Raw genomic sequence first — 21,375 nt, 5'->3', positions numbered from 1 at the left:
GAATACCCGTAGAAGAAAAATGTACGTTTTGTGCGGTGGCCGGGAATCGAACCCGGATCAACTGCTCGGGAAGCAACCATGCTGACCGTTACACCACCACCGCGTTGTGCTGCGTCCCACCCACGCCCTGATGTGTCGGCTACCCTCCTGCCATCAGAGGCCGAAGGCGATGGCGCTGTAGGCGCTCAACGCCAGGCCAGAGGTGAGCACCTCTGAACGCAGTGCGTTGGTGCTGCTAGGGCGATGTAGCGTAACTAGAAGCAGAACTGACAGCCGTTGAAAAACTGCCCTTTAAGTTACAGCTGGGCGATAAAACAAATATCTAATGTGACGTACTTACTGATGATCCAGAGACGATTCAGCATACGTGTGCCAAACCAGAAGTAGAAAGCGCCTAAGTATCACAATATTAAGTTGGTTAGTTTGATGCCCGCCTGGAGCATGTCATTAGCTTCCCCTGAGGGCGAAATGCACAGCGGAGCCGTTGCTAGGGAACGGCCTTTTGTGTCGTTTTTTGTTTTCTCTGCGTCAATGTGAATATTGATAACTACAGTTCTGCTCGTTCCACTCAAGGCAGATGGCGACGGAAAACAATGGTTTAAGGCACCATGTTTAAGCTGTGGTTCCCGAAAGGGAGGGTGGGGTGCAACCTCACATCTGACAACTCGTTTTAAATACTCTAAACCAACGTAATTCCTTCACACAAGAAAAAAACACGCTAATTTCGCCGTCAGGCTCTGGAGATGTTCCTAGAAACGACGGTAGTAGAGACTTTGCGCTCACACGTCAGATTGGCCGAGCGGTCTAAGGCGCCAGATTTAAGCTCTGGTTCCCTAAGGGGAGCGTGGGTTCGAACCCCACATCTGACAATGCATTTTAAATATTTCAAAATTACCAATTTCGTACATGCGGGAAAACAAGTAAATTACGCGGGAACAGGTTCCACAGATACTACTAGAAACGGCAGTGACTATGGTGCTTGCCTTGCAAGTTTGATTGTCTGGCGGTCAGAAAGAATGGAAAGCTGCTAGGAGACATGGCTTTCAGCCACGAGGCCCGTATTCGATTCCCGGTAGCCGAACATACTTTCGTTTGCTGAGTCTTGGTTATTCTCACGGCATTTACGATACCTTTGTGTTGTGGTTTTTGGGGTCCAAGCATCAGGCAAGCAAACGTGAACGAAAGCAGGGGTATTGGACTGCAGACGTGCCACATTGCGTAGCTCGATAGCTGAGTAAGTTAGAGCGTCGTGCTGTGAACACAAAGGCCACGTATTCGACCGCACCAAGTGCCATTTCATTTTACGCCCCTAAAAGACAATGCTTCCTCCAGCGAGACACTGCCAGGTAAATAACAAGCGATCTTCACAAGAAGTAAGGTGTATACACGTCGCGCGATACTGTCGCCAACGGCCATACCGCGCGTAGTGCAGCGGTTCTCGTCTGTTCACCGGCGTTAAGATCCGTTGGCCGTGGTTAGTACTTGGATGCATGCTCGGCTGGGAACTCGATGTGCTGTTGGCTTCTTTCATTTTGCATTTTTCCTTCGGTTTCGCTGTTGCTTAGCGATAATGATGCGGTCCCGCACGCTGGCGCCACTCTTACCTCTCGGTACACTAAGGGGCGAATCTGTGGCCACAATAAAATGAAAGGTTCTGTCGTGTGTTTGTCGATTTTTGGTCTCTCCCAGTCGTTTCTCCCTCCTGCCCTCTACATATATGCCCATTTCCAAGCGTCAGCTTTCGCGTCAGCCGAGCAAAGTCGAGACAAGTCGACACATGGAGACACACGATGCTGAGAAACGAAACCCGCAGACTAGCGCCCTGGCAGCACGGACTGAGACGAGGGGCGAAGGAAAACTATTCGTACCGCGACAGTTCGCAGTTTCGAAGATCGCGTTTCGTTACGTGGAATACCCGTAGAAGAAAAATGTACGTTTTGTGCGGTGGCCGGGAATCGAACCCGGATCAACTGCTCGGGAAGCAACCATGCTGACCGTTACACCACCACCGCGTTGTGCTGCGTCCCACTCCCACGCCCTGATGTGTCGGCTACCCTCCTGCCATCAGAGGCCGAAGGCGATGGCGCTGTAGGCGCTCAACGCCAGGCCAGAGGTGAGCACCTCTGAACGCAGTGCGTTGGTGCTGCTAGGGCGATGTAGCGTAACTAGAAGCAGAACTGACAGCCGTTGAAAAACTGCCCTTTAAGTTACAGCTGGGCGATAAAACAAATATCTAATGTGACGTACTTACTGATGATCCAGAGACGATTCAGCATACGTGTGCCAAACCAGAAGTAGAAAGCGCCTAAGTATCACAATATTAAGTTGGTTAGTTTGATGCCCGCCTGGAGCATGTCATTAGCTTCCCCTGAGGGCGAAATGCACAGCGGAGCCGTTGCTAGGGAACGGCCTTTTGTGTCGTTTTTTGTTTTCTCTGCGTCAATGTGAATATTGATAACTACAGTTCTGCTCGTTCCACTCAAGGCAGATGGCGACGGAAAACAATGGTTTAAGGCACCATGTTTAAGCTGTGGTTCCCGAAAGGGAGGGTGGGGTGCAACCTCACATCTGACAACTCGTTTTAAATACTCTAAAACCAACGTAATTCCTTCACACAAGAAAAAAACACGCTAATTTCGCCGTCAGGCTCTGGAGATGTTCCTAGAAACGACGGTAGTAGAGACTTTGCGCTCACACGTCAGATTGGCCGAGCGGTCTAAGGCGCCAGATTTAAGCTCTGGTTCCCTAAGGGGAGCGTGGGTTCGAACCCCACATCTGACAATGCATTTTAAATATTTCAAAATTACCAATTTCGTACATGCGGGAAAACAAGTAAATTACGCGGGAACAGGTTCCACAGATACTACTAGAAACGGCAGTGACTATGGTGCTTGCCTTGCAAGTTTGATTGTCTGGCGGTCAGAAAGAATGGAAAGCTGCTAGGAGACATGGCTTTCAGCCACGAGGCCCGTATTCGATTCCCGGTAGCCGAACATACTTTCGTTTGCTGAGTCTTGGTTATTCTCACGGCATTTACGATACCTTTGTGTTGTGGTTTTTGGGGTCCAAGCATCAGGCAAGCAAACGTGAACGAAAGCAGGGGTATTGGACTGCAGACGTGCCACATTGCGTAGCTCGATAGCTGAGTAAGTTAGAGCGTCGTGCTGTGAACACAAAGGCCACGTATTCGACCGCACCAAGTGCCATTTCATTTTACGCCCCTAAAAGACAATGCTTCCTCCAGCGAGACACTGCCAGGTAAATAACAAGCGATCTTCACAAGAAGTAAGGTGTATACACGTCGCGCGATACTGTCGCCAACGGCCATACCGCGCGTAGTGCAGCGGTTCTCGTCTGTTCACCGGCGTTAAGATCCGTTGGCCGTGGTTAGTACTTGGATGCATGCTCGGCTGGGAACTCGATGTGCTGTTGGCTTCTTTCATTTTGCATTTTTCCTTCGGTTTCGCTGTTGCTTAGCGATAATGATGCGGTCCCGCACGCTGGCGCCACTCTTACCTCTCGGTACACTAAGGGGCGAATCTGTGGCCACAATAAAATGAAAGGTTCTGTCGTGTGTTTGTCGATTTTTGGTCTCTCCCAGTCGTTTCTCCCTCCTGCCCTCTACATATATGCCCATTTCCAAGCGTCAGCTTTCGCGTCAGCCGAGCAAAGTCGAGACAAGTCGACACATGGAGACACACGATGCTGAGAAACGAAACCCGCAGACTAGCGCCCTGGCAGCACGGACTGAGACGAGGGGCGAAGGAAAACTATTCGTACCGCGACAGTTCGCAGTTTCGAAGATCGCGTTTCGTTACGTGGAATACCCGTAGAAGAAAAATGTACGTTTTGTGCGGTGGCCGGGAATCGAACCCGGATCAACTGCTCGGGAAGCAACCATGCTGACCGTTACACCACCACCGCGTTGTGCTGCGTCCCACCCACGCCCTGATGTGTCGGCTACCCTCCTGCCATCAGAGGCCGAAGGCGATGGCGCTGTAGGCGCTCAACGCCAGGCCAGAGGTGAGCACCTCTGAACGCAGTGCGTTGGTGCTGCTAGGGCGATGTAGCGTAACTAGAAGCAGAACTGACAGCCGTTGAAAAACTGCCCTTTAAGTTACAGCTGGGCGATAAAACAAATATCTAATGTGACGTACTTACTGATGATCCAGAGACGATTCAGCATACGTGTGCCAAACCAGAAGTAGAAAGCGCCTAAGTATCACAATATTAAGTTGGTTAGTTTGATGCCCGCCTGGAGCATGTCATTAGCTTCCCCTGAGGGCGAAATGCACAGCGGAGCCGTTGCTAGGGAACGGCCTTTTGTGTCGTTTTTTGTTTTCTCTGCGTCAATGTGAATATTGATAACTACAGTTCTGCTCGTTCCACTCAAGGCAGATGGCGACGGAAAACAATGGTTTAAGGCACCATGTTTAAGCTGTGGTTCCCGAAAGGGAGGGTGGGGTGCAACCTCACATCTGACAACTCGTTTTAAATACTCTAAAACCAACGTAATTCCTTCACACAAGAAAAAAACACGCTAATTTCGCCGTCAGGCTCTGGAGATGTTCCTAGAAACGACGGTAGTAGAGACTTTGCGCTCACACGTCAGATTGGCCGAGCGGTCTAAGGCGCCAGATTTAAGCTCTGGTTCCCTAAGGGGAGCGTGGGTTCGAACCCCACATCTGACAATGCATTTTAAATATTTCAAAATTACCAATTTCGTACATGCGGGAAAACAAGTAAATTACGCGGGAACAGGTTCCACAGATACTACTAGAAACGGCAGTGACTATGGTGCTTGCCTTGCAAGTTTGATTGTCTGGCGGTCAGAAAGAATGGAAAGCTGCTAGGAGACATGGCTTTCAGCCACGAGGCCCGTATTCGATTCCCGGTAGCCGAACATACTTTCGTTTGCTGAGTCTTGGTTATTCTCACGGCATTTACGATACCTTTGTGTTGTGGTTTTTGGGGTCCAAGCATCAGGCAAGCAAACGTGAACGAAAGCAGGGGTATTGGACTGCAGACGTGCCACATTGCGTAGCTCGATAGCTGAGTAAGTTAGAGCGTCGTGCTGTGAACACAAAGGCCACGTATTCGACCGCACCAAGTGCCATTTCATTTTACGCCCCTAAAAGACAATGCTTCCTCCAGCGAGACACTGCCAGGTAAATAACAAGCGATCTTCACAAGAAGTAAGGTGTATACACGTCGCGCGATACTGTCGCCAACGGCCATACCGCGCGTAGTGCAGCGGTTCTCGTCTGTTCACCGGCGTTAAGATCCGTTGGCCGTGGTTAGTACTTGGATGCATGCTCGGCTGGGAACTCGATGTGCTGTTGGCTTCTTTCATTTTGCATTTTTCCTTCGGTTTCGCTGTTGCTTAGCGATAATGATGCGGTCCCGCACGCTGGCGCCACTCTTACCTCTCGGTACACTAAGGGGCGAATCTGTGGCCACAATAAAATGAAAGGTTCTGTCGTGTGTTTGTCGATTTTTGGTCTCTCCCAGTCGTTTCTCCCTCCTGCCCTCTACATATATGCCCATTTCCAAGCGTCAGCTTTCGCGTCAGCCGAGCAAAGTCGAGACAAGTCGACACATGGAGACACACGATGCTGAGAAACGAAACCCGCAGACTAGCGCCCTGGCAGCACGGACTGAGACGAGGGGCGAAGGAAAACTATTCGTACCGCGACAGTTCGCAGTTTCGAAGATCGCGTTTCGTTACGTGGAATACCCGTAGAAGAAAAATGTACGTTTTGTGCGGTGGCCGGGAATCGAACCCGGATCAACTGCTCGGGAAGCAACCATGCTGACCGTTACACCACCACCGCGTTGTGCTGCGTCCCACTCCCACGCCCTGATGTGTCGGCTACCCTCCTGCCATCAGAGGCCGAAGGCGATGGCGCTGTAGGCGCTCAACGCCAGGCCAGAGGTGAGCACCTCTGAACGCAGTGCGTTGGTGCTGCTAGGGCGATGTAGCGTAACTAGAAGCAGAACTGACAGCCGTTGAAAAACTGCCCTTTAAGTTACAGCTGGGCGATAAAACAAATATCTAATGTGACGTACTTACTGATGATCCAGAGACGATTCAGCATACGTGTGCCAAACCAGAAGTAGAAAGCGCCTAAGTATCACAATATTAAGTTGGTTAGTTTGATGCCCGCCTGGAGCATGTCATTAGCTTCCCCTGAGGGCGAAATGCACAGCGGAGCCGTTGCTAGGGAACGGCCTTTTGTGTCGTTTTTTGTTTTCTCTGCGTCAATGTGAATATTGATAACTACAGTTCTGCTCGTTCCACTCAAGGCAGATGGCGACGGAAAACAATGGTTTAAGGCACCATGTTTAAGCTGTGGTTCCCGAAAGGGAGGGTGGGGTGCAACCTCACATCTGACAACTCGTTTTAAATACTCTAAAACCAACGTAATTCCTTCACACAAGAAAAAAACACGCTAATTTCGCCGTCAGGCTCTGGAGATGTTCCTAGAAACGACGGTAGTAGAGACTTTGCGCTCACACGTCAGATTGGCCGAGCGGTCTAAGGCGCCAGATTTAAGCTCTGGTTCCCTAAGGGGAGCGTGGGTTCGAACCCCACATCTGACAATGCATTTTAAATATTTCAAAATTACCAATTTCGTACATGCGGGAAAACAAGTAAATTACGCGGGAACAGGTTCCACAGATACTACTAGAAACGGCAGTGACTATGGTGCTTGCCTTGCAAGTTTGATTGTCTGGCGGTCAGAAAGAATGGAAAGCTGCTAGGAGACATGGCTTTCAGCCACGAGGCCCGTATTCGATTCCCGGTAGCCGAACATACTTTCGTTTGCTGAGTCTTGGTTATTCTCACGGCATTTACGATACCTTTGTGTTGTGGTTTTTGGGGTCCAAGCATCAGGCAAGCAAACGTGAACGAAAGCAGGGGTATTGGACTGCAGACGTGCCACATTGCGTAGCTCGATAGCTGAGTAAGTTAGAGCGTCGTGCTGTGAACACAAAGGCCACGTATTCGACCGCACCAAGTGCCATTTCATTTTACGCCCCTAAAAGACAATGCTTCCTCCAGCGAGACACTGCCAGGTAAATAACAAGCGATCTTCACAAGAAGTAAGGTGTATACACGTCGCGCGATACTGTCGCCAACGGCCATACCGCGCGTAGTGCAGCGGTTCTCGTCTGTTCACCGGCGTTAAGATCCGTTGGCCGTGGTTAGTACTTGGATGCATGCTCGGCTGGGAACTCGATGTGCTGTTGGCTTCTTTCATTTTGCATTTTTCCTTCGGTTTCGCTGTTGCTTAGCGATAATGATGCGGTCCCGCACGCTGGCGCCACTCTTACCTCTCGGTACACTAAGGGGCGAATCTGTGGCCACAATAAAATGAAAGGTTCTGTCGTGTGTTTGTCGATTTTTGGTCTCTCCCAGTCGTTTCTCCCTCCTGCCCTCTACATATATGCCCATTTCCAAGCGTCAGCTTTCGCGTCAGCCGAGCAAAGTCGAGACAAGTCGACACATGGAGACACACGATGCTGAGAAACGAAACCCGCAGACTAGCGCCCTGGCAGCACGGACTGAGACGAGGGGCGAAGGAAAACTATTCGTACCGCGACAGTTCGCAGTTTCGAAGATCGCGTTTCGTTACGTGGAATACCCGTAGAAGAAAAATGTACGTTTTGTGCGGTGGCCGGGAATCGAACCCGGATCAACTGCTCGGGAAGCAACCATGCTGACCGTTACACCACCACCGCGTTGTGCTGCGTCCCACCCACGCCCTGATGTGTCGGCTACCCTCCTGCCATCAGAGGCCGAAGGCGATGGCGCTGTAGGCGCTCAACGCCAGGCCAGAGGTGAGCACCTCTGAACGCAGTGCGTTGGTGCTGCTAGGGCGATGTAGCGTAACTAGAAGCAGAACTGACAGCCGTTGAAAAACTGCCCTTTAAGTTACAGCTGGGCGATAAAACAAATATCTAATGTGACGTACTTACTGATGATCCAGAGACGATTCAGCATACGTGTGCCAAACCAGAAGTAGAAAGCGCCTAAGTATCACAATATTAAGTTGGTTAGTTTGATGCCCGCCTGGAGCATGTCATTAGCTTCCCCTGAGGGCGAAATGCACAGCGGAGCCGTTGCTAGGGAACGGCCTTTTGTGTCGTTTTTTGTTTTCTCTGCGTCAATGTGAATATTGATAACTACAGTTCTGCTCGTTCCACTCAAGGCAGATGGCGACGGAAAACAATGGTTTAAGGCACCATGTTTAAGCTGTGGTTCCCGAAAGGGAGGGTGGGGTGCAACCTCACATCTGACAACTCGTTTTAAATACTCTAAAACCAACGTAATTCCTTCACACAAGAAAAAAACACGCTAATTTCGCCGTCAGGCTCTGGAGATGTTCCTAGAAACGACGGTAGTAGAGACTTTGCGCTCACACGTCAGATTGGCCGAGCGGTCTAAGGCGCCAGATTTAAGCTCTGGTTCCCTAAGGGGAGCGTGGGTTCGAACCCCACATCTGACAATGCATTTTAAATATTTCAAAATTACCAATTTCGTACATGCGGGAAAACAAGTAAATTACGCGGGAACAGGTTCCACAGATACTACTAGAAACGGCAGTGACTATGGTGCTTGCCTTGCAAGTTTGATTGTCTGGCGGTCAGAAAGAATGGAAAGCTGCTAGGAGACATGGCTTTCAGCCACGAGGCCCGTATTCGATTCCCGGTAGCCGAACATACTTTCGTTTGCTGAGTCTTGGTTATTCTCACGGCATTTACGATACCTTTGTGTTGTGGTTTTTGGGGTCCAAGCATCAGGCAAGCAAACGTGAACGAAAGCAGGGGTATTGGACTGCAGACGTGCCACATTGCGTAGCTCGATAGCTGAGTAAGTTAGAGCGTCGTGCTGTGAACACAAAGGCCACGTATTCGACCGCACCAAGTGCCATTTCATTTTACGCCCCTAAAAGACAATGCTTCCTCCAGCGAGACACTGCCAGGTAAATAACAAGCGATCTTCACAAGAAGTAAGGTGTATACACGTCGCGCGATACTGTCGCCAACGGCCATACCGCGCGTAGTGCAGCGGTTCTCGTCTGTTCACCGGCGTTAAGATCCGTTGGCCGTGGTTAGTACTTGGATGCATGCTCGGCTGGGAACTCGATGTGCTGTTGGCTTCTTTCATTTTGCATTTTTCCTTCGGTTTCGCTGTTGCTTAGCGATAATGATGCGGTCCCGCACGCTGGCGCCACTCTTACCTCTCGGTACACTAAGGGGCGAATCTGTGGCCACAATAAAATGAAAGGTTCTGTCGTGTGTTTGTCGATTTTTGGTCTCTCCCAGTCGTTTCTCCCTCCTGCCCTCTACATATATGCCCATTTCCAAGCGTCAGCTTTCGCGTCAGCCGAGCAAAGTCGAGACAAGTCGACACATGGAGACACACGATGCTGAGAAACGAAACCCGCAGACTAGCGCCCTGGCAGCACGGACTGAGACGAGGGGCGAAGGAAAACTATTCGTACCGCGACAGTTCGCAGTTTCGAAGATCGCGTTTCGTTACGTGGAATACCCGTAGAAGAAAAATGTACGTTTTGTGCGGTGGCCGGGAATCGAACCCGGATCAACTGCTCGGGAAGCAACCATGCTGACCGTTACACCACCACCGCGTTGTGCTGCGTCCCACTCCCACGCCCTGATGTGTCGGCTACCCTCCTGCCATCAGAGGCCGAAGGCGATGGCGCTGTAGGCGCTCAACGCCAGGCCAGAGGTGAGCACCTCTGAACGCAGTGCGTTGGTGCTGCTAGGGCGATGTAGCGTAACTAGAAGCAGAACTGACAGCCGTTGAAAAACTGCCCTTTAAGTTACAGCTGGGCGATAAAACAAATATCTAATGTGACGTACTTACTGATGATCCAGAGACGATTCAGCATACGTGTGCCAAACCAGAAGTAGAAAGCGCCTAAGTATCACAATATTAAGTTGGTTAGTTTGATGCCCGCCTGGAGCATGTCATTAGCTTCCCCTGAGGGCGAAATGCACAGCGGAGCCGTTGCTAGGGAACGGCCTTTTGTGTCGTTTTTTGTTTTCTCTGCGTCAATGTGAATATTGATAACTACAGTTCTGCTCGTTCCACTCAAGGCAGATGGCGACGGAAAACAATGGTTTAAGGCACCATGTTTAAGCTGTGGTTCCCGAAAGGGAGGGTGGGGTGCAACCTCACATCTGACAACTCGTTTTAAATACTCTAAAACCAACGTAATTCCTTCACACAAGAAAAAAACACGCTAATTTCGCCGTCAGGCTCTGGAGATGTTCCTAGAAACGACGGTAGTAGAGACTTTGCGCTCACACGTCAGATTGGCCGAGCGGTCTAAGGCGCCAGATTTAAGCTCTGGTTCCCTAAGGGGAGCGTGGGTTCGAACCCCACATCTGACAATGCATTTTAAATATTTCAAAATTACCAATTTCGTACATGCGGGAAAACAAGTAAATTACGCGGGAACAGGTTCCACAGATACTACTAGAAACGGCAGTGACTATGGTGCTTGCCTTGCAAGTTTGATTGTCTGGCGGTCAGAAAGAATGGAAAGCTGCTAGGAGACATGGCTTTCAGCCACGAGGCCCGTATTCGATTCCCGGTAGCCGAACATACTTTCGTTTGCTGAGTCTTGGTTATTCTCACGGCATTTACGATACCTTTGTGTTGTGGTTTTTGGGGTCCAAGCATCAGGCAAGCAAACGTGAACGAAAGCAGGGGTATTGGACTGCAGACGTGCCACATTGCGTAGCTCGATAGCTGAGTAAGTTAGAGCGTCGTGCTGTGAACACAAAGGCCACGTATTCGACCGCACCAAGTGCCATTTCATTTTACGCCCCTAAAAGACAATGCTTCCTCCAGCGAGACACTGCCAGGTAAATAACAAGCGATCTTCACAAGAAGTAAGGTGTATACACGTCGCGCGATACTGTCGCCAACGGCCATACCGCGCGTAGTGCAGCGGTTCTCGTCTGTTCACCGGCGTTAAGATCCGTTGGCCGTGGTTAGTACTTGGATGCATGCTCGGCTGGGAACTCGATGTGCTGTTGGCTTCTTTCATTTTGCATTTTTCCTTCGGTTTCGCTGTTGCTTAGCGATAATGATGCGGTCCCGCACGCTGGCGCCACTCTTACCTCTCGGTACACTAAGGGGCGAATCTGTGGCCACAATAAAATGAAAGGTTCTGTCGTGTGTTTGTCGATTTTTGGTCTCTCCCAGTCGTTTCTCCCTCCTGCCCTCTACATATATGCCCATTTCCAAGCGTCAGCTTTCGCGTCAGCCGAGCAAAGTCGAGACAAGTCGACACATGGAGACACACGATGCTGAGAAACGAAACCCGCAGACTAGCGCCCTGGCAGCACGGACTGAGACGAGGGGCGAAGGAAAACTATTCGTACCGCGACAGTTCGCAGTTTCGAAGATCGCGTTTCGTTACGTGGAATACCCGTAGAAGAAAAATGTACGTTTTGTGCGGTGGCCGGGAATCGAACCCGGATCAACTGCTCGGGAAGCAACCATGCTGACCGTTACACCACCACCGCGTTGTGCTGCGTCCCACTCCCACGCCCTGATGTGTCGGCTACCCTCCTGCCATCAGAGGCCGAAGGCGATGGCGCTGTAGGCGCTCAACGCCAGGCCAGAGGTGAGCACCTCTGAACGCAGTGCGTTGGTGCTGCTAGGGCGATGTAGCGTAACTAGAAGCAGAACTGACAGCCGTTGAAAAACTGCCCTTTAAGTTACAGCTGGGCGATAAAACAAATATCTAATGTGACGTACTTACTGATGATCCAGAGACGATTCAGCATACGTGTGCCAAACCAGAAGTAGAAAGCGCCTAAGTATCACAATATTAAGTTGGTTAGTTTGATGCCCGCCTGGAGCATGTCATTAGCTTCCCCTGAGGGCGAAATGCACAGCGGAGCCGTTGCTAGGGAACGGCCTTTTGTGTCGTTTTTTGTTTTCTCTGCGTCAATGTGAATATTGATAACTACAGTTCTGCTCGTTCCACTCAAGGCAGATGGCGACGGAAAACAATGGTTTAAGGCACCATGTTTAAGCTGTGGTTCCCGAAAGGGAGGGTGGGGTGCAACCTCACATCTGACAACTCGTTTTAAATACTCTAAAACCAACGTAATTCCTTCACACAAGAAAAAAACACGCTAATTTCGCCGTCAGGCTCTGGAGATGTTCCTAGAAACGACGGTAGTAGAGACTTTGCGCTCACACGTCAGATTGGCCGAGCGGTCTAAGGCGCCAGATTTAAGCTCTGGTTCCCTAAGGGGAGCGTGGGTTCGAACCCCACATCTGACAATGCATTTTAAATATTTCAAAATTACCAATTTCGTACATGCGGGAAAACAAGTAAATTACGCGGGAACAGGTTCCACAGATACTACTAGAAACGGCAGTGACTATGGTGCTTGCCTTGCAAGTTTGATTGTCTGGCGGTCAGAAAGAATGGAAAGCTGCTAGGAGACATGGCTTTCAGCCACGAGGCCCGTATTCGATTCCCGGTAGCCGAACATACTTTCGTTTGCTGAGTCTTGGTTATTCTCACGGCATTTACGATACCTTTGTGTTGTGGTTTTTGGGGTCCAAGCATCAGGCAAGCAAACGTGAACGAAAGCAGGGGTATTGGACTGCAGACGTGCCACATTGCGTAGCTCGATAGCTGAGTAAGTTAGAGCGTCGTGCTGTGAACACAAAGGCCACGTATTCGACCGCACCAAGTGCCATTTCATTTTACGCCCCTAAAAGACAATGCTTCCTCCAGCGAGACACTGCCAGGTAAATAACAAGCGATCTTCACAAGAAGTAAGGTGTATACACGTCGCGCGATACTGTCGCCAACGGCCATACCGCGCGTAGTGCAGCGGTTCTCGTCTGTTCACCGGCGTTAAGATCCGTTGGCCGTGGTTAGTACTTGGATGCATGCTCGGCTGGGAACTCGATGTGCTGTTGGCTTCTTTCATTTTGCATTTTTCCTTCGGTTTCGCTGTTGCTTAGCGATAATGATGCGGTCCCGCACGCTGGCGCCACTCTTACCTCTCGGTACACTAAGGGGCGAATCTGTGGCCACAATAAAATGAAAGGTTCTGTCGTGTGTTTGTCGATTTTTGGTCTCTCCCAGTCGTTTCTCCCTCCTGCCCTCTACATATATGCCCATTTCCAAGCGTCAGCTTTCGCGTCAGCCGAGCAAAGTCGAGACAAGTCGACACATGGAGACACACGATGCTGAGAAACGAAACCCGCAGACTAGCGCCCTGGCAGCACGGACTGAGACGAGGGGCGAAGGAAAACTATTCGTACCGCGACAGTTCGCAGTTTCGAAGATCGCGTTTCGTTACGTGGAATACCCGTAGAAGAAAAATGTACGTTTTGTGCGGTGGCCGGGAATCGAACCCGGATCAACTGCTCGGGAAGCAACCATGCTGACCGTTACACCACCACCGCGTTGTGCTGCGTCCCACCCACGCCCTGATGTGTCGGCTACCCTCCTGCCATCAGAGGCCGAAGGCGATGGCGCTGTAGGCGCTCAACGCCAGGCCAGAGGTGAGCACCTCTGAACGCAGTGCGTTGGTGCTGCTAGGGCGATGTAGCGTAACTAGAAGCAGAACTGACAGCCGTTGAAAAACTGCCCTTTAAGTTACAGCTGGGCGATAAAACAAATATCTAATGTGACGTACTTACTGATGATCCAGAGACGATTCAGCATACGTGTGCCAAACCAGAAGTAGAAAGCGCCTAAGTATCACAATATTAAGTTGGTTAGTTTGATGCCCGCCTGGAGCATGTCATTAGCTTCCCCTGAGGGCGAAATGCACAGCGGAGCCGTTGCTAGGGAACGGCCTTTTGTGTCGTTTTTTGTTTTCTCTGCGTCAATGTGAATATTGATAACTACAGTTCTGCTCGTTCCACTCAAGGCAGATGGCGACGGAAAACAATGGTTTAAGGCACCATGTTTAAGCTGTGGTTCCCGAAAGGGAGGGTGGGGTGCAACCTCACATCTGACAACTCGTTTTAAATACTCTAAAACCAACGTAATTCCTTCACACAAGAAAAAAACACGCTAATTTCGCCGTCAGGCTCTGGAGATGTTCCTAGAAACGACGGTAGTAGAGACTTTGCGCTCACACGTCAGATTGGCCGAGCGGTCTAAGGCGCCAGATTTAAGCTCTGGTTCCCTAAGGGGAGCGTGGGTTCGAACCCCACATCTGACAATGCATTTTAAATATTTCAAAATTACCAATTTCGTACATGCGGGAAAACAAGTAAATTACGCGGGAACAGGTTCCACAGATACTACTAGAAACGGCAGTGACTATGGTGCTTGCCTTGCAAGTTTGATTGTCTGGCGGTCAGAAAGAATGGAAAGCTGCTAGGAGACATGGCTTTCAGCCACGAGGCCCGTATTCGATTCCCGGTAGCCGAACATACTTTCGTTTGCTGAGTCTTGGTTATTCTCACGGCATTTACGATACCTTTGTGTTGTGGTTTTTGGGGTCCAAGCATCAGGCAAGCAAACGTGAACGAAAGCAGGGGTATTGGACTGCAGACGTGCCACATTGCGTAGCTCGATAGCTGAGTAAGTTAGAGCGTCGTGCTGTGAACACAAAGGCCACGTATTCGACCGCACCAAGTGCCATTTCATTTTACGCCCCTAAAAGACAATGCTTCCTCCAGCGAGACACTGCCAGGTAAATAACAAGCGATCTTCACAAGAAGTAAGGTGTATACACGTCGCGCGATACTGTCGCCAACGGCCATACCGCGCGTAGTGCAGCGGTTCTCGTCTGTTCACCGGCGTTAAGATCCGTTGGCCGTGGTTAGTACTTGGATGCATGCTCGGCTGGGAACTCGATGTGCTGTTGGCTTCTTTCATTTTGCATTTTTCCTTCGGTTTCGCTGTTGCTTAGCGATAATGATGCGGTCCCGCACGCTGGCGCCACTCTTACCTCTCGGTACACTAAGGGGCGAATCTGTGGCCACAATAAAATGAAAGGTTCTGTCGTGTGTTTGTCGATTTTTGGTCTCTCCCAGTCGTTTCTCCCTCCTGCCCTCTACATATATGCCCATTTCCAAGCGTCAGCTTTCGCGTCAGCCGAGCAAAGTCGAGACAAGTCGACACATGGAGACACACGATGCTGAGAAACGAAACCCGCAGACTAGCGCCCTGGCAGCACGGACTGAGACGAGGGGCGAAGGAAAACTATTCGTACCGCGACAGTTCGCAGTTTCGAAGATCGCGTTTCGTTACGTGGAATACCCGTAGAAGAAAAATGTACGTTTTGTGCGGTGGCCGGGAATCGAACCCGGATCAACTGCTCGGGAAGCAACCATGCTGACCGTTACACCACCACCGCGTTGTGCTGCGTCCCACCCACGCCCTGATGTGTCGGCTACCCTCCTGCCATCAGAGGCCGAAGGCGATGGCGCTGTAGGCGCTCAACGCCAGGCCAGAGGTGAGCACCTCTGAACGCAGTGCGTTGGTGCTGCTAGGGCGATGTAGCGTAACTAGAAGCAGAACTGACAGCCGTTGAAAAACTGCCCTTTAAGTTACAGCTGGGCGATAAAACAAATATCTAATGTGACGTACTTACTGATGATCCAGAGACGATTCAGCATACGTGTGCCAAACCAGAAGTAGAAAGCGCCTAAGTATCACAATATTAAGTTGGTTAGTTTGATGCCCGCCTGGAGCATGTCATTAGCTTCCCCTGAGGGCGAAATGCACAGCGGAGCCGTTGCTAGGGAACGGCCTTTTGTGTCGTTTTTTGTTTTCTCTGCGTCAATGTGAATATTGATAACTACAGTTCTGCTCGTTCCACTCAAGGCAGATGGCGACGGAAAACAATGGTTTAAGGCACCATGTTTAAGCTGTGGTTCCCGAAAGGGAGGGTGGGGTGCAACCTCACATCTGACAACTCGTTTTAAATACTCTAAAACCAACGTAATTCCTTCACACAAGAAAAAAACACGCTAATTTCGCCGTCAGGCTCTGGAGATGTTCCTAGAAACGACGGTAGTAGAGACTTTGCGCTCACACGTCAGATTGGCCGAGCGGTCTAAGGCGCCAGATTTAAGCTCTGGTTCCCTAAGGGGAGCGTGGGTTCGAACCCCACATCTGACAATGCATTTTAAATATTTCAAAATTACCAATTTCGTACATGCGGGAAAACAAGTAAATTACGCGGGAACAGGTTCCACAGATACTACTAGAAACGGCAGTGACTATGGTGCTTGCCTTGCAAGTTTGATTGTCTGGCGGTCAGAAAGAATGGAAAGCTGCTAGGAGACATGGCTTTCAGCCACGAGGCCCGTATTCGATTCCCGGTAGCCGAACATACTTTCGTTTGCTGAGTCTTGGTTATTCTCACGGCATTTACGATACCTTTGTGTTGTGGTTTTTGGGGTCCAAGCATCAGGCAAGCAAACGTGAACGAAAGCAGGGGTATTGGACTGCAGACGTGCCACATTGCGTAGCTCGATAGCTGAGTAAGTTAGAGCGTCGTGCTGTGAACACAAAGGCCACGTATTCGACCGCACCAAGTGCCATTTCATTTTACGCCCCTAAAAGACAATGCTTCCTCCAGCGAGACACTGCCAGGTAAATAACAAGCGATCTTCACAAGAAGTAAGGTGTATACACGTCGCGCGATACTGTCGCCAACGGCCATACCGCGCGTAGTGCAGCGGTTCTCGTCTGTTCACCGGCGTTAAGATCCGTTGGCCGTGGTTAGTACTTGGATGCATGCTCGGCTGGGAACTCGATGTGCTGTTGGCTTCTTTCATTTTGCATTTTTCCTTCGGTTTCGCTGTTGCTTAGCGATAATGATGCGGTCCCGCACGCTGGCGCCACTCTTACCTCTCGGTACACTAAGGGGCGAATCTGTGGCCACAATAAAATGAAAGGTTCTGTCGTGTGTTTGTCGATTTTTGGTCTCTCCCAGTCGTTTCTCCCTCCTGCCCTCTACATATATGCCCATTTCCAAGAGTCAGCTTTCGCGTCAGCCGAGCAAAGTCGAGACAAGTCGACACATGGAGACACACGATGCTGAGAAACGAAACCCGCAGACTAGCGCCCTGGCAGCACGGACTGAGACGAGGGGCGAAGGAAAACTATTCGTACCGCGACAGTTCGCAGTTTCGAAGATCGCGTTTCGTTACGTGGAATACCCGTAGAAGAAAAATGTACGTTTTGTGCGGTGGCCGGGAATCGAACCCGGACCAACTGCTCGGGAAGCAACCATGCTGACCGTTACACCACCACCGCGTTGTGCTGCGTCCCACTCCCACGCCCTGATGTGTCGGCTACCCTCCTGCCATCAGAGGCCGAAGGCGATGGCGCTGTAGGCGCTCAACGCCAGGCCAGAGGTGAGCACCTCTGAACGCAGTGCGTTGGTGCTGCTAGGGCGATATAGCGTAACTAGAAGCAGAACTGACAGCCGTTGAAAAACTGCCCTTTAAGTTACAGCTGGGCGATAAAACAAATATCTAATGTGACGTACTTACTGATGATCCAGAGACGATTCAGCATACGTGTGCCAAACCAGAAGTAGAAAGCGCCTAAGTATCACAATATTAAGTTGGTTAGTTTGATGCCCGCCTGGAGCATGTCATTAGCTTCCCCTGAGGGCGAAATGCACAGCGGAGCCGTTGCTAGGGAACGGCCTTTTGTGTCGTTTTTTGTTTTCTCTGCGTCAATGTGAATATTGATAACTACAGTTCTGCTCGTTCCACTCAAGGCAGATGGCGACGGAAAACAATGGTTTAAGGCACCATGTTTAAGCTGTGGTTCCCGAAAGGGAGGGTGGGGTGCAACCTCACATCTGACAACTCGTTTTAAATACTCTAAAACCAACGTAATTCCTTCACACAAGAAAAAAACACGCTAATTTCGCCGTCAGGCTCTGGAGATGTTCCTAGAAACGACGGTAGTAGAGACTTTGCGCTCACACGTCAGATTGGCCGAGCGGTCTAAGGCGCCAGATTTAAGCTCTGGTTCCCTAAGGGGAGCGTGGGTTCGAACCCCACATCTGACAATGCATTTTAAATATTTCAAAATTACCAATTTCGTACATGCGGGAAAACAAGTAAATTACGCGGGAACAGGTTCCACAGATACTACTAGAAACGGCAGTGACTATGGTGCTTGCCTTGCAAGTTTGATTGTCTGGCGGTCAGAAAGAATGGAAAGCTGCTAGGAGACATGGCTTTCAGCCACGAGGCCCGTATTCGATTCCCGGTAGCCGAACATACTTTCGTTTGCTGAGTCTTGGTTATTCTCACGGCATTTACGATACCTTTGTGTTGTGGTTTTTGGGGTCCAAGCATCAGGCAAGCAAACGTGAACGAAAGCAGGGGTATTGGACTGCAGACGTGCCACATTGCGTAGCTCGATAGCTGAGTAAGTTAGAGCGTCGTGCTGTGAACACAAAGGCCACGTATTCGACCGCACCAAGTGCCATTTCATTTTACGCCCCTAAAAGACAATGCTTCCTCCAGCGAGACACTGCCAGGTAAATAACAAGCGATCTTCACAAGAAGTAAGGTGTATACACGTCGCGCGATACTGTCGCCAACGGCCATACCGCGCGTAGTGCAGCGGTTCTCGTCTGTTCACCGGCGTTAAGATCCGTTGGCCGTGGTTAGTACTTGGATGCATGCTCGGCTGGGAACTCGATGTGCTGTTGGCTTCTTTCATTTTGCATTTTTCCTTCGGTTTCGCTGTTGCTTAGCGATAATGATGCGGTCCCGCACGCTGGCGCCACTCTTACCTCTCGGTACACTAAGGGGCGAATCTGTGGCCACAATAAAATGAAAGGTTCTGTCGTGTGTTTGTCGATTTTTGGTCTCTCCCAGTCGTTTCTCCCTCCTGCCCTCTACATATATGCCCATTTCCAAGCGTCAGCTTTCGCGTCAGCCGAGCAAAGTCGAGACAAGTCGACACATGGAGACACACGATGCTGAGAAACGAAACCCGCAGACTAGCGCCCTGGCAGCACGGACTGAGACGAGGGGCGAAGGAAAACTATTCGTACCGCGACAGTTCGCAGTTTCGAAGATCGCGTTTCGTTACGTGGAATACCCGTAGAAGAAAAATGTACGTTTTGTGCGGTGGCCGGGAATCGAACCCGGATCAACTGCTCGGGAAGCAACCATGCTGACCGTTACACCACCACCGCGTTGTGCTGCGTCCCACCCACGCCCTGATGTGTCGGCTACCCTCCTGCCATCAGAGGCCGAAGGCGATGGCGCTGTAGGCGCTCAACGCCAGGCCAGAGGTGAGCACCTCTGAACGCAGTGCGTTGGTGCTGCTAGGGCGATGTAGCGTAACTAGAAGCAGAACTGACAGCCGTTGAAAAACTGCCCTTTAAGTTACAGCTGGGCGATAAAACAAATATCTAATGTGACGTACTTACTGATGATCCAGAGACGATTCAGCATACGTGTGCCAAACCAGAAGTAGAAAGCGCCTAAGTATCACAATATTAAGTTGGTTAGTTTGATGCCCGCCTGGAGCATGTCATTAGCTTCCCCTGAGGGCGAAATGCACAGCGGAGCCGTTGCTAGGGAACGGCCTTTTGTGTCGTTTTTTGTTTTCTCTGCGTCAATGTGAATATTGATAACTACAGTTCTGCTCGTTCCACTCAAGGCAGATGGCGACGGAAAACAATGGTTTAAGGCACCATGTTTAAGCTGTGGTTCCCGAAAGGGAGGGTGGGGTGCAACCTCACATCTGACAACTCGTTTTAAATACTCTAAAACCAACGTAATTCCTTCACACAAGAAAAAAACACGCTAATTTCGCCGTCAGGCTCTGGAGATGTTCCTAGAAACGACGGTAGTAGAGACTTTGCGCTCACACGTCAGATTGGCCGAGCGGTCTAAGGCGCCAGATTTAAGCTCTGGTTCCCTAAGGGGAGCGTGGGTTCGAACCCCACATCTGACAATGCATTTTAAATATTTCAAAATTACCAATTTCGTACATGCGGGAAAACAAGTAAATTACGCGGGAACAGGTTCCACAGATACTACTAGAAACGGCAGTGACTATGGTGCTTGCCTTGCAAGTTTGATTGTCTGGCGGTCAGAAAGAATGGAAAGCTGCTAGGAGACATGGCTTTCAGCCACGAGGCCCGTATTCGATTCCCGGTAGCCGAACATACTTTCGTTTGCTGAGTCTTGGTTATTCTCACGGCATTTACGATACCTTTGTGTTGTGGTTTTTGGGGTCCAAGCATCAGGCAAGCAAACGTGAACGAAAGCAGGGGTATTGGACTGCAGACGTGCCACATTGCGTAGCTCGATAGCTGAGTAAGTTAGAGCGTCGTGCTGTGAACACAAAGGCCACGTATTCGACCGCACCAAGTGCCATTTCATTTTACGCCCCTAAAAGACAATGCTTCCTCCAGCGAGACACTGCCAGGTAAATAACAAGCGATCTTCACAAGAAGTAAGGTGTATACACGTCGCGCGATACTGTCGCCAACGGCCATACCGCGCGTAGTGCAGCGGTTCTCGTCTGTTCACCGGCGTTAAGATCCGTTGGCCGTGGTTAGTACTTGGATGCATGCTCGGCTGGGAACTCGATGTGCTGTTGGCTTCTTTCATTTTGCATTTTTCCTTCGGTTTCGCTGTTGCTTAGCGATAATGATGCGGTCCCGCACGCTGGCGCCACTCTTACCTCTCGGTACACTAAGGGGCGAATCTGTGGCCACAATAAAATGAAAGGTTCTGTCGTGTGTTTGTCGATTTTTGGTCTCTCCCAGTCGTTTCTCCCTCCTGCCCTCTACATATATGCCCATTTCCAAGCGTCAGCTTTCGCGTCAGCCGAGCAAAGTCGAGACAAGTCGACACATGGAGACACACGATGCTGAGAAACGAAACCCGCAGACTAGCGCCCTGGCAGCACGGACTGAGACGAGGGGCGAAGGAAAACTATTCGTACCGCGACAGTTCGCAGTTTCGAAGATCGCGTTTCGTTACGTGGAATACCCGTAGAAGAAAAATGTACGTTTTGTGCGGTGGCCGGGAATCGAACCCGGATCAACTGCTCGGGAAGCAACCATGCTGACCGTTACACCACCACCGCGTTGTGCTGCGTCCCACCCACGCCCTGATGTGTCGGCTACCCTCCTGCCATCAGAGGCCGAAGGCGATGGCGCTGTAGGCGCTCAACGCCAGGCCAGAGGTGAGCACCTCTGAACGCAGTGCGTTGGTGCTGCTAGGGCGATGTAGCGTAACTAGAAGCAGAACTGACAGCCGTTGAAAAACTGCCCTTTAAGTTACAGCTGGGCGATAAAACAAATATCTAATGTGACGTACTTACTGATGATCCAGAGACG

The 21,375-nt window shown here is 50.4% G+C and overlaps 23 non-coding genes across 23 annotated transcripts; 11 read left to right on the top strand and 12 right to left on the bottom strand.

Moving 5' to 3' along the window:
* Positions 1–31: 31 nt before the first annotated feature.
* On the bottom strand, positions 32–103 carry Trnag-ccc. The gene has a single exon. It is a non-coding gene; the product is annotated as a tRNA-Gly (tRNA).
* Positions 104–785: 682 nt separating this feature from the next.
* Positions 786–869, top strand: Trnal-uaa. The gene has a single exon. It is a non-coding gene; the product is annotated as a tRNA-Leu (tRNA).
* Positions 870–1,940: 1,071 nt separating this feature from the next.
* Trnag-ccc lies at positions 1,941–2,012 on the bottom strand. Its single transcript has one exon. It is a non-coding gene; the product is annotated as a tRNA-Gly (tRNA).
* Positions 2,013–2,697: 685 nt separating this feature from the next.
* Trnal-uaa lies at positions 2,698–2,781 on the top strand. Its single transcript has one exon. It is a non-coding gene; the product is annotated as a tRNA-Leu (tRNA).
* Positions 2,782–3,852: 1,071 nt separating this feature from the next.
* Positions 3,853–3,924, bottom strand: Trnag-ccc. Its single transcript has one exon. It is a non-coding gene; the product is annotated as a tRNA-Gly (tRNA).
* Positions 3,925–4,607: 683 nt separating this feature from the next.
* Trnal-uaa lies at positions 4,608–4,691 on the top strand. Its single transcript has one exon. It is a non-coding gene; the product is annotated as a tRNA-Leu (tRNA).
* A 1,071-nt stretch (positions 4,692–5,762) lies between these two features.
* Trnag-ccc lies at positions 5,763–5,834 on the bottom strand. Its single transcript has one exon. It is a non-coding gene; the product is annotated as a tRNA-Gly (tRNA).
* A 685-nt stretch (positions 5,835–6,519) lies between these two features.
* On the top strand, positions 6,520–6,603 carry Trnal-uaa. The gene has a single exon. It is a non-coding gene; the product is annotated as a tRNA-Leu (tRNA).
* Positions 6,604–7,674: 1,071 nt separating this feature from the next.
* On the bottom strand, positions 7,675–7,746 carry Trnag-ccc. Its single transcript has one exon. It is a non-coding gene; the product is annotated as a tRNA-Gly (tRNA).
* A 683-nt stretch (positions 7,747–8,429) lies between these two features.
* Trnal-uaa lies at positions 8,430–8,513 on the top strand. The gene has a single exon. It is a non-coding gene; the product is annotated as a tRNA-Leu (tRNA).
* Positions 8,514–9,584: 1,071 nt separating this feature from the next.
* On the bottom strand, positions 9,585–9,656 carry Trnag-ccc. The gene has a single exon. It is a non-coding gene; the product is annotated as a tRNA-Gly (tRNA).
* Positions 9,657–10,341: 685 nt separating this feature from the next.
* On the top strand, positions 10,342–10,425 carry Trnal-uaa. Its single transcript has one exon. It is a non-coding gene; the product is annotated as a tRNA-Leu (tRNA).
* A 1,071-nt stretch (positions 10,426–11,496) lies between these two features.
* Positions 11,497–11,568, bottom strand: Trnag-ccc. The gene has a single exon. It is a non-coding gene; the product is annotated as a tRNA-Gly (tRNA).
* Positions 11,569–12,253: 685 nt separating this feature from the next.
* Trnal-uaa lies at positions 12,254–12,337 on the top strand. The gene has a single exon. It is a non-coding gene; the product is annotated as a tRNA-Leu (tRNA).
* A 1,071-nt stretch (positions 12,338–13,408) lies between these two features.
* Positions 13,409–13,480, bottom strand: Trnag-ccc. The gene has a single exon. It is a non-coding gene; the product is annotated as a tRNA-Gly (tRNA).
* A 683-nt stretch (positions 13,481–14,163) lies between these two features.
* Trnal-uaa lies at positions 14,164–14,247 on the top strand. The gene has a single exon. It is a non-coding gene; the product is annotated as a tRNA-Leu (tRNA).
* Positions 14,248–15,318: 1,071 nt separating this feature from the next.
* Trnag-ccc lies at positions 15,319–15,390 on the bottom strand. The gene has a single exon. It is a non-coding gene; the product is annotated as a tRNA-Gly (tRNA).
* Positions 15,391–16,073: 683 nt separating this feature from the next.
* Positions 16,074–16,157, top strand: Trnal-uaa. The gene has a single exon. It is a non-coding gene; the product is annotated as a tRNA-Leu (tRNA).
* A 1,071-nt stretch (positions 16,158–17,228) lies between these two features.
* On the bottom strand, positions 17,229–17,300 carry Trnag-ccc. The gene has a single exon. It is a non-coding gene; the product is annotated as a tRNA-Gly (tRNA).
* Positions 17,301–17,985: 685 nt separating this feature from the next.
* Trnal-uaa lies at positions 17,986–18,069 on the top strand. The gene has a single exon. It is a non-coding gene; the product is annotated as a tRNA-Leu (tRNA).
* A 1,071-nt stretch (positions 18,070–19,140) lies between these two features.
* Trnag-ccc lies at positions 19,141–19,212 on the bottom strand. Its single transcript has one exon. It is a non-coding gene; the product is annotated as a tRNA-Gly (tRNA).
* A 683-nt stretch (positions 19,213–19,895) lies between these two features.
* On the top strand, positions 19,896–19,979 carry Trnal-uaa. The gene has a single exon. It is a non-coding gene; the product is annotated as a tRNA-Leu (tRNA).
* Positions 19,980–21,050: 1,071 nt separating this feature from the next.
* Positions 21,051–21,122, bottom strand: Trnag-ccc. Its single transcript has one exon. It is a non-coding gene; the product is annotated as a tRNA-Gly (tRNA).
* Positions 21,123–21,375: the final 253 nt, after the last annotated feature.

This window comes from Schistocerca americana, unplaced genomic scaffold (genome assembly GCF_021461395.2).
Source record: "Schistocerca americana isolate TAMUIC-IGC-003095 unplaced genomic scaffold, iqSchAmer2.1 HiC_scaffold_182, whole genome shotgun sequence".
NCBI classification, from domain to species: domain Eukaryota; kingdom Metazoa; phylum Arthropoda; class Insecta; order Orthoptera; family Acrididae; genus Schistocerca; species Schistocerca americana.
Note: the sequence above shows the minus strand (reverse complement) of the source record. Positions and strands in the feature narration are given on the sequence as shown.